The following is a 12,179-nucleotide window of genomic DNA, read 5'->3' as shown; positions in this document are numbered from 1 at the left end:
GGGAAGGGTTATAGTACCAAAACATTTCAGGCTGCTAAAGGTAGGGTTTGAATGGTTAGAATGGAAGAGGTATTATTCAAGAACCCTAGAACCTAAGAGGGGTATGTGTAGATTTATTACTATATTCCACATTGAACATGGTACTGTTAGATCTACACTTAATAAACAATGGCATCTCCTTAGGAGTGATCTTGGTATGGCATATCAAGCAGACCACTAATCACTTTCAGGAGAGCAAAATCTGTAAGGGACATTTTGGTGAGAAGTGATGTGAGAACTGAAAAACAATCCTGGTTAAAACCCAAAGATGGATTTAAGAGGTGTAGTATGTGCAAAACATGCACAGAGAGTACAAGGTAAAAACATCTAAAAGATGAGAGGACATTACGCCAATAAAAGTGACCATGTGATCTATATTTTGAAATGTACATGTCCTAAACTTTATGTAGGAGCACTACCTTACCTGAGCATAAAAGAATTCTACAGCATCTTAGAATAATATATCATGACCCAACTCATCCGGTAGGAAGACACTTCAATGAAATGCATAGAGGGGGCATAAAGGAATTGATATCCAGCATAATTGATGAGATCTTTAAGGATGCAAAAGGAGGCAATAGAGTAAAAAAGCTGAGGATTTTGGAGTCAAGGTACATCCATCTTTGCATTTGATAACAAAAAACCTACAGGACTGAACTGTGATAAAGAATTATATCTCCATCTGTCAGAAAATGGGATGATCCTGCATGGGACTGGAATTTTAGTGCAACTTTAACTTTATTTATACTACTTTATCGTAGTATGAGGATTCATGAGCATATGTTTGTTTGGTTGTTGTTGTTTGTCTGCTGTGTTGTGTAGTAATATTTTAACATGTCATTTGTTTTTAGAATTTTCAGATCACAAACATCTATATCAAGCACAGATGTTGAGAACATAAAGAAAAGGAAAAGAGCTCATGTATTTGGGGTAATGCCCACCTGGGCGCATCCAGCATTGTAGTTTTGTATTGGTGACATTATGGTGTACACTATCGAGGTTTGCATTAAAATGCCCACTTGAGCTTAATTTGTATTATATAAGACTGCTTTTGAAATTGTCCTGGGGAGCATAAGTACTGTAAATATTTAATTTAGTGTACACTTTGTGGATATTTTCTTTTCATGACAACAGACTGTTACATCCTAAATTAACATTATAAATCAGATGTAAATGTACACATTCTCTGCTGATTTCTGTACTGATGGATTGAGTATGCCTTTATGTTTATTGAGCAATTTTCTTCAAGTGACTATATACTGTATGTGTGCACAAAATGTAATTTTGCACCGTCCGCAAGGCTGGTTACCAGCTGCAAAACGTTGATGCTGTTACTGCTGCATACGGAGAAATAAAGCACCTTTCACTGCAATAGAGTGAGGTCCTTCTGTGACTAAGTGAGCTGCTAAAATATATATATCCTTCTGTGACTGTAAAAAACTGTAAACCTTGCACTTGTATAACGCACTACTCACCTGTTAGGGTCTCAAGGCGCTGTATGATTACCGCTGTGGAACCCCTCCTGGCTTTTCCCTGTGAGGCGCCCACTCCTGGACAGCCCCAGGGTGAAACCAGGCATCCAAGCGCTGTCAGGGCCATTGTGGAGATTAAGCAAGCTATTGCCCAGAGTTACAGAGTGGGACCCATTAATTAGATTAGGCACCGAGGTGAGAATTATCTGGTCCATGGGAATTGAGAGCAAGACCCACCGAGGCAGGAATTAAACCCTCGTCCCGGGACAGATCTCTGCATCAGGGTCTGCGGCTCCAACCACTGTGCCACACTTCTGACTAAGGGAGCTGCTTGTGTGTATAAATATATATATATGGATGAGAATATATATATATTCTCATCCAGATACTCCTCCATGCTGACACTCATGCCTCCAATCGGCTGTGTTGTATGAAACAACCAAATAAGCAGGTGGCACAACAAGGTGAATCCTCACAATTCTTTCATTTTTCACATCTCAAGTGCAACAGTACGGTCATGGCGATGCATTTCGGCCTCAGCCTTCCGCTGGCTATATAGTTACTCAGTTTAGAGTGCCTTTTTGTAGGGACAGTTCCCAATTCCCACCACCATTCAAAAACACTAGACAAGACTGCTACATGTTTCTTTTAGGTATACTCCCTTCCCCTCCGCCATCCTAGTCTTGTCATTATCACAGAATTGAAAAGGGAGTGATACATGTACAAACATTTAGGGGGTTATTACAACTTTGAAGGAGGTGTTAATCCGTCCCAAAAGTGACAGTAAAGTGACGGATATACCACCAGCCATATTACGAGTCCATTATATCCTATGGAACTCGTAATACGGCTGGTGGTATAGCCGTCACATTTGGGACGGATTTACACCTCCTCCAAAGTTGTAATAACCCCCTTAATTTTTTACACTGTAAAAGTACCCCATATTTCAAACATGAACCTATTTATCAAACACATTTATACACAGCTTATTTGATTTGACAACTTTTTCTTTTTCTATTTTCTCGTCCTTCCATTTCTTGCAGTTACATGTTTTTTCACATGCATCTGATTTAATTCAGACATGTATGATATGACCACAAGATAAGTTAGCACTAATAATCTTCCTTGAAATAACTTGATACAGTTTACTTATCAAATTTAACAGATCTTACACCACAAATCAGTTTTATCAAATCCCTTCTTATAAGTGATTCCACCTATCTTCAATCACTTCCATAAACTTAATTTCATCCAGTAACATCCTAGTAGAGCTTCTTCATCACCATAAATACTATTGTGCATCAAGAACAAAACATTGAATCAATCTCTGTAATCTACATGATAATTCAACTGGTTTGTTTTGCTCTGTAAGGCGCTAAGTGCATTAACAACAATTCTCTACACTCAATCCATAAGAAGCAGATGTCTTACATCCTATTTTATAGAAGAAATATCTTCAAGAAATCTGCATCATAGGATGTCTTTTTCAAATCACATTAAGATATCCTATCTTCAGTCTATGCCTAGATTAAATACGTCTGATTTCTCCGGCTGCAGTGCACAGTTCCTACTCTTGTCATTCTCCCATACTTGGAGGTTCCCTTGATTCTATAAAGTGCAATGTGCAAACAATGAGTATGGCAGAATACCAAGAGGAGCTCTATCTAACCATTCTCTCTGCAATGTGGGTACCCAACTCCTCCCGCTCTATCTTACTAAGAGATTACCTTTTGTTTTTCAAAAGTGTAATGTGCAAAAAGTGGACAGGGGAATAGGTGTTTGACAGTTCCTTTTCAATAGTCTCAGCAGTGCCCTGTCTAATAGATCTCCCATATATATTTAAGGTGTCATGTGCATTTATATACTTGGCAGTTGTTCAAATTATTATTTTATATACAGGGCTACTGTATAGTTATTCTAAAAACAGATATTGTCTGGACAGGACATCTTCTTATTGCTTCTTGTCCTCTTCCACTTATCCAACCTTACTACTCTTAAATCCCCAAATCCATAAAGTGCCATATGCAATCCTGATATGTGTTTTAAAATGTATATCACAAGGGTATCGCCCAATGCTAGAGACTTTCTTACATGCCTGATCTAACAAAGTTGTCCAATAGTTATATGAGTGGTTTTTAGACCTACCTTCTGCCGTTCTAGTTAACTTAAACATGTAACCGTATTTACAAAGGAAAACTTATTATTGTTATTTCTGACCTGCTGACACATTACATATAGATTCCTTCCTAAGAAGTGTGACATCACCCAGTAGCTTTCTCATGATACAGCATATAGAGGAAAGGGAATGAGGTATCTCCCATTTATATCCTTATGTACCTAGAATAAGAGCTGCAAGTGGACATGTAAGTCAGCATCTGCGTTCAGTCCCCATGGCATCACCGTTCCCATCAAGATTATACACCTTGATTCTGATCTCCTAAGGGCCAACTTTAGATCACCCCCCTTGGTTTCTCTGTAGCATGTTGTATGTCATACAAATGTAACTCTGACTTATTTCCATTATGTTTATCCCATATCTCCTTGGGCATTGCATATGTGAAGTCATTATTTGTAATAGCACTTAGATGTTGTAGGATACATAATTTCAATTGGTTCACAGTACTTCCTACGGATCTCTTCCCACATCCACATTCAAGTACATAAATAGCGTGTTGTCTTACAGCTAATCCACTCCTTGATCTCTCTTGTCCTTCCATGTTGGATGTTCAAATGCTGTTTTATTCTGACCGTACAACCACGCTTTGCATTTCAGGCATCACCAAAAACCCTTCTTCCTTATTGTGAGCCTATTTGACATGTCAGATTTGTTGCTCATCATAAATCTCTTTATCAAACGATCACCCACTTATGCTGTTTTTTTAGATGTGATTTTGGAATGATCAGGCAATATCCCTCTTAAGGTATCATCCATTTTGAGCAAATTCTAGTTCTCTTTTAAAAGTTCTTTAATTTCATGATTTGAAGCATTAAACTCCATGAAGTATCTTATTTCATTTGGCAACTCCTTATTTCTAAAGGTTACAAATCTTTTTTTTTCTTTTACTGGCTCTTTTTAAGGCATCATCCAACACTGTTCTTGGGTAACATCTATTCAAAAATCTCATATGCATGCCTTTAGCTTGGTATTCAAATTCCATATCTTCAGAGCAATTGTGTCTTGCTCTGAGGAATTCCCTGTATGGCACACTCCATTTAAGTGTTGGGTTTCTGTGAATTCTAGTGCAGACTTTTCCATTCTGTATATAGATTCTTATAGCCAAATAATTTATTTCATTTGCACTGATTTCATACGTTAACTTCAGTTTCTGTGGTTAATTATCCAGTGTTTTAATAAAATCCTCAAGGTCTTTCTCATTTCCTTCCCATATTAAAAACAGATTGTCTCTGTATCATACCTATACAATCACTTGCTCCAAGACTTTCCAATATTGTTCAGTCCATACGGTCTCTGCGTCCTACCACCCCATTGTTCAGTGTGCATATGTTGCTGCGAAAGACGTACCAATTGCGGTCGCTTGCTTCTGTAAATAATAGTTGCTATCAAAGAGAAATACATTATGTCTGAGGCAGAAGTCCAACATTTTCCATCAACATCTTGGACTGTTCTAACAAACTGATTGATCTCGATCTGAGGAAGTACCTACATGCGCTTAATCCATCTGTGTGGTATATATAATGATTCAACATCTATAGTTGCTTTGAGATAATTCACTTTCCATGGGATTCCCGTGATTCTATTAAGGAAATCCATTGAATCCCTCAGATACAATGGGAGGGTGGGCACATAAGGAAATAAAAAATTGTCCACAAACCTGAAGGTATTTTCTAGAAGTGAGCCTATAGGGCTTACTGTTGGTCATCCTGGCCGGTTTGAGCTGTCCTTGTGTACTTTAGAAAGGAAATATATTGTGGGTCTAATCGGATGGTCCTTTTTGAGATAACTATATTCTTCAACATCTAACAGACCTCTCTCATGCCAATTTTTCAGTTTCTGATGATAGATCATGGTGTATTCTTCTGTAGGAATGTTAGTCAGTTTTTCATAATGTCCTTTATCATTGATCTGTCTTTTTTGTTTCTTTAATGTGTTTCTCCCAATCCATGATGACAATACTACCTCCCTTGTCTGATGCTTTTATTATTATTGTGTGATATTCTTGGAGATCCTTTAAAGCTATCCAAACATCTTTTGTCACATTAGTTCTGTAACTTTAGGATTCTTTTCTGTTCCTTTTGCGATATTCTATTTGGCCCTTCTATCATGACTTCCTGGAACAGATCAATGTTATTTCCAGTTTGCATTTGTGGATAGCTTTTTGATTTGGGTTTGCCTTTGCTTGAAGTAGCGACATCCGTGTGAATCTCCATTAATTCACAATATTCCAGATTTTTAAGACTCTCCATATTTGTTGAATCTATAGTCCCTTCCAATTCAGCTTTTAGGTCATACAGGGATTTTAAGTAGATGACATTCTTGGTTGTAATGGTAGAGGTACTTTGATAATCCACACTTTTTGTTCTTCCTTTTTGTGCAAAAAAACATTTTTAGTTTGAGTTTCCTAGATAATTTATATGTCAGTTGCTGTTGCAAGATCCATTTGAGTGTCAGGGCAGAATGTTAAACCTTTCTTTAATAAATTGATGTGTTTATCCTCTAGTTTCTTTGAGGAGAGGTTGACGACTAGATCTTTGTCAGTCTTGCATGTTCTTAGTCCTTCTTCTTCCCTCTCCCTCTTTTAACTCTTCCAATTCCTCTCCTTGTTCTTTCGAATTAATATTCATTCTGTTTGACATTCCCCTGCCTCCTCTTCTCGTGTTCATCTGAAAGAGTTGCATTTCTACTGACAAGCCTAATTTGGGTATAGATGTTGTGGGGCCCCATCCCTTGAACTGATCTACAAGCTCTCTAAACTAGACAAAAATGTTTCCTTTTCAAGCGCTTTATCCATTGTTTGTCTGCTATACAAGGAGTCAACCCATCTTGTGAAGATATACACTCTACCAGTGGAGTAGTCCACCTTGTCTCTATTGAATTATATTTTACATTGATTATATACATGTATATATTAAAAATAGGCTTAAAGTGATGTTATAGTTAAGTATTGAAATGAGAAAAGAATTGATGTTCAAAAGCTGAAAATTCACTGAAATTTGCCAGCTAGTTTGGTGAACTAACTAAAACTTGCACTCCCATGAGACACTGCTGATGATCTTACATATTAAATCACTCATGACATGGTAAATGACCACTGATGACATCTCCAATTACAGTATCCATGATACTGCTATTCATGTTACTCCATAAACCCTTACAGAAGTAAAAAAAAAAAAAGAAAGAAAGGGCCTATGGTCATTTAAAACACACATGCAAATTCCATGTTTCACATGGATAGACGAAGGACTCTGTCAGGGGGACTGACAGACCAAGAAACAAAGGTGAGACTGGCATGCCTGATGGAGAAACAGGAGAAACAGGTCACTGCGGCCAGTCCTCTACAGCTCAATAATTCAACAATAGTCATGCTCATTAAAGGAGGGGTCATAAGGTGTGCCCCTCTGACCACAAAGCCTGGCTCTTGGACTCAGTCTTTGTCAGAAAATTAGCCCCAGCTCAAACATATTGTTGACACATTTGTTGAGGTATGGGCCAAAAAGCTACAGCTTGCCATGGTGAATTCAAGCCTGTGGCACACTCAACCCAGAACCATGCAGAAACCTTTATGCCTCTCAACAAACAACTCACCCATAGCTGAATGCTACAGTACTTATGCTGTGGGAGAAGATTGGTCATCAGAGTGGGTATACTGGTGGGAAAGTCTGTCTAACCATGCCTTGTGCTCCACAGTAAAGTCCAATTCCTGCAATGAGATTGACCAACACAGCAACTTATGTTTCTTTCCATTCATAGCCATTAACCACTTGAGTGCCTTGTGATACATTTATACCACAAACCTGGGGCCAAACAAGTAAAAAAAAAGCTGAACCTTTGGAGGGCCCACACTATGGTTAAGTAGAGCTTTTTAGTGGCATGCCAGTAATACCCAAGACCATGATCTTTGCCTGAAAAGGGCAATTTGATGATCCTTACTCTTCACACTGAGCTGGGCAAGCACCCTCTCCATCCCCTTTGCTTGTCAGAAACATTGATCCAAACATTGAGAGGCTGACTACAGTCGAGGGCCTTCAAGAATAGTGCATTGCACAGTGCGGCATTCCAGTCATTAAAGGCCTTCTGGCACTTCACCTACATCACTTTCCAGGGCTGTTTCCTGGATATTAGGGCAGTCAAAGGGGCAACTATAGTCCATAGTAGCTGCAAAGGTCGTGGAGTAATCAGTGAGGCCTAAGTAAGCTGTCCCTTAAGTCTGAGTTATGGAAACCTCACAATCCATTACAGCTTGTTTGTTCCCCATGAAAGGATTAATCTTTCCGTTTCCCTCCTGATGCTCAAGATAGACTACCAAGGACTGACCTCACCTGACACTGTTTAGCATTTATGGTCAGTATGTCTCCCTTTATCTTCACCAACATCCGCTTCATGTTCTTCAGATGGTTCGCCCATTAATTGCCAAAGAGAGCAACTCATAGTAGACTAAGCAATGAAAAGTGTCTAGAACATCCTTTAACCCAAAGGGGATAATCTTAGACTGATAGATGTCTTCTGGGGTGGAGAATCAGTCTTCTCCTTGGCATCAGATGCTAGTGCAATTTGACAGCATCTTCTGCTAAGGTCAAAGGCACAACAGTACTTGTCTGCACCCAGTCTTTCATAATGGGGAAGGATGGGCATCCTTCTTTTTGATGGTGTTCAGGGATTGACAGTTAATGCAAAAGCACAAGTTTGTTGACCCTTGCTTGGGAATTAGTATCAGAAGCGAGCCCATGGACATTGGGGACACTCCATCCAGGTCCAACATCTTGGCCATTTCTCCCTTGATGAGTTATTGGACCTGGTCTAATAACCTATATAGTTTGCTTATCACAGGTAAACTACACTAACTGTCCATGCCAGACAGAGACTGGAGTTAATCCTAGGATGAGCAAGAAGAAGTGGGAAAACTGACCTAAAACCTCTCTGAATTTCATATTTTGTTCAGGAGGCAAGCTAGTTACTTAGCAGTCTTCCTAATTACTGAGCAACAGGTCTGTGAAGGGCCCACTATCCTCCTCAACACTTCTGCTATTACCATAATGTACTCCTTCCTCATCACTGTGCAACAGTTCTGTGAGGGGCCAAATCTCCTCATTGACCAGTTGCCATTGCCATTATAACAATGTAGGTTTTCCTCAGTGTTATGTCTTCAGCTGGATAATGTATAACATCCTCTTGAGTTCTCAAGTGGCACCTGTGTCAACTAGATAGTTAATATAAGAAATCGCCCTTAGCACGTTGAAGGGCTCTTCCATGTGTCCAAAGTTCAAGGGCAAGTTAGTTTGAGCACAAAGTCCTCCTAGATCTCTTGATACCCAGTCAGCATTGGCTTCTAGAGATATCACTTCCTCAGCTCTTGGCTAGTCTGAAGGATCTTCATTGCCTTGTTCATCAGGTTAGCCTTCAGCTTTCTGAGGCCCAGACCTTAGTCCACCACAACATGGCTTGTGGACTCAGAGAGACTTTCCTAGTCCTCTATGACCAAATTCAGAGAAACGCAAGCAGGATGCCCAAACAGAAGCTCAAAGGTGCTAAATCTTACCACCTTCTGTAAAATTTACCTTAAAGTGAATAAAATACATCACACGAGGATATCCCATTCCCTCCAGTCATTCTCAGGTAGAGTTTCCTTCATTCTCTTTATGGAATATTTTAACTCTCACACCAATCCATTGATCTGCAGTTTGTATGCATTGGAGAAGGGGTAAGACTGAAGTGCTTACTGAGTCAGAGAAGGACCAGCGTAACGTGATCTTGTGATTCACATTGTGTAGGGAGCTATAGAAGCAGATGGGCATGCTCATGCCCCTTCAGCTCTGAACCTGTTACCTCAAATGCCAGGACCTAAGATCCGAGGACCACTTTGCCATCTTGGGCTGTGCTCCTTCATGTCCTCTTCATCCAAACTCCTCACCCCTTGACTCAGCTGAGAAGTCGGCCACTGCTGTGGTATGAGGGTGGAGGAAAATGGGGATCCGCAAATAAAAAAGTGGTCTGATCTCTTTGTCCCTGGGAAAGGCAGACAGCGAAGTTGGCTCTGGTGTGACGAGGACTGCAGTGGATCTGGAACTCCACCTACAGTCTTTCAGCTGTGATGCTAAGATTGGTGCTTGTGGAGAAGCTGATGGCCCTCAAGGGCCACCGTATTGTTGTCACCGCTTGCTGCTGGCTCACTACCTGCATTAGTGGAGGACTATAAAGAGCCTGCTGAAGAGAGAAATTGAAAAAGACTGGAGTAGACTGCAGTCAATCCCTTAACTAAAAGTCAGCTCCCAACAGGAATAGGTAGTGGGAAAGCAAAGAGGGGGAGGAGGGAAACAATCATATATAATTAATCATGGCTTAGCTCAGACTGACCTCAGACCTTATAATATTTAGCCCCTGTTACGAAAGTATTTATGCAAAGTAAAGACAACTCAGGCCATTAATATAGTGACAATATTACAGAACCAACATCAATGCAACACACATTAGAGTACTTGATTTTAGAATTATATATTTAGTTGGATAGAACTATTAACGCCTCTGATATCTGTGAGTCTGCTTATTACGAATTTCTATAAAAGGTGTAAGCTAGACAACCCTAAATGCAGATATAGCTGCGTCTATCAATGGAAAATAAGCCTTGCAAACATGATAAAATTAACAAAACCGACAAACAATTGCTGGGCGGCAAACAATAAACATAAATTAAAACCAAAGGTTGTGACATATTGAAAGATATATCCTACAAACCAACATGTAACATCTCAACAAAACTCAAATAATCCTGCAAAGTGTTTTGGACTAATATTGGAGTTACTTTCTATCCCCACTCCACCATTAATGACTTCAACAATTGAGTATGACTTAAGACAAATAAGAACATTTCATGATGAGCCATATTGTATTGAAGCAGATTGCAAAAACAGATCACAAGAATGAATTCTATACCGTATCCCAGATGACTATTTACTAGCAACCAATAATCAGAGTCCTGGAAGAAAAAGGAATCATACAATTCCATGAACTATGATAAATCATCCCCTTTAACAAATTGGTTAAACAATCAACTGATATGAAATGTCAACAGCCCTAGATGTCATGCCAACAAAAGTGTCAAAACAGACTCAAATTCAAGAAAGATAAGCTAATCTAATGGATAAAATCCATAATTCATTAAAAGAAATTGATGACAAAATGTGTAAATGGAACATGGTAGTAAGGTGGACACAGGAAGAGGCAAAACACAACAAAGCTTAATGCTCCTGCCCCCCACAACAGGCACATTATTAAATGAATGTGCCCATCTTTTTGCAGTCAATGGTGGAGGATTTAAAAAACAGCTAATAACAGAACTCTTCAAAGCAGAGGTGAGGAGTCCCTGTTAAATTAATGCAAACTAATGAAATTACTATAATTGCAGTAATTTACATAGAGGGTAATGAGTGCTGTGACTCAACAGATCCTTCAGTATCAGCTAAAACATTCCCTACGCATCTGTACGTTGCAGAAAACTGAAATAGCTACATCAAAAGGTATATTGATCAGTGAGGGTGTAGAAATTTTGAAGGACAAGTCCAATGTTGTTCCTTATATTTCTAAGAAAAATTAGAAAAAAATCAAGACATTTAGGTGGTCATTACAACCCTGGCGGTCGGTGTTAAAGCGGCGGTAAGACCGCCAACAGGCCGGCAGTAAAAAATTAGCAATTACGACAGTGGCGGAAACCGCCAACAAAGACAGCCACTTTAACACTCCGACCGCCATGGCGGTACAAACAAACAGCTTGGTGGTCACCGCCAACAGACAGACGGAAGACAAAGTACCGCCCACAGTATCACAACAGGCCAATCCGCCACCCAAACGGTATGGGCGAGGCCCACACAAGATCCCCAACCATGATGGAGAGAACACTGCAAGGGCATCAGAGAGCAAGAAAACAGGCACCTCAGGGGGAGGGAAAGGGGGGGCACCTCAGCCGGTTGAGTGCACAACGACAAATCCACGAGAGGGCCACATGCCCACTGTTCAATCCTGGGGAGTGCAAAGCCACAGTCTCTCAAGTCTCTACAGTGGGTGGGTTGCCCACTGTTCCATCCTGGGGAGTGCAAAGCCACAGTCTCTCAAGTCTCTACAGTGGGTGCGTTGCCCCCTGTTCAATCCTGGGAGTGCAAAGCACAGTCTCTCAAGTGGATAACAGTCTCCACTGGTTCTGGAGGAGGCATTGTGCCCAGAGTACTTCATCCTGCTAAGGACAGAGGTCGTGGATGTATCTCTCCACTGGTTCTGGAGGGGGCTTTGTGCCCAGAGTGCTTCATCCTGCTAAGGACAGAAGTAGTGGATGTATCTCTCCACTGGTTCTGGAGGGGGCTTTGTGCCCAGAGTGCTTCATCCTGCTAAGGACAGAGGTAGTGGATGTATCTCTCCACTGGTTCTGGAGGGGGCTTTGTCCCCAGAGTGCTTCATCCTGCCCGTGACGGACTCAGTAGCGTCAGTGCCCTTGGCGCTCATGG

General features: G+C 40.4%; 1 long non-coding RNA gene across 1 annotated transcript in view; it reads left to right on the top strand.

Moving 5' to 3' along the window:
- Positions 1-888: 888 nt before the first annotated feature.
- LOC138259874 (uncharacterized) overlaps positions 889-12,179 on the top strand; it is a 146,923-nt gene continuing 135,632 nt past the window's right edge. The window contains exon 1 of the long non-coding RNA XR_011198770.1: positions 889-969. This is a non-coding gene — a long non-coding RNA (uncharacterized lncRNA). The remainder of the gene's footprint in view (positions 970-12,179) is intronic.

This window comes from Pleurodeles waltl, chromosome 9 (genome assembly GCF_031143425.1).
Source record: "Pleurodeles waltl isolate 20211129_DDA chromosome 9, aPleWal1.hap1.20221129, whole genome shotgun sequence".
Taxonomy (NCBI): Eukaryota; Metazoa; Chordata; class Amphibia; order Caudata; family Salamandridae; genus Pleurodeles; species Pleurodeles waltl.
Note: the sequence above shows the minus strand (reverse complement) of the source record. Positions and strands in the feature narration are given on the sequence as shown.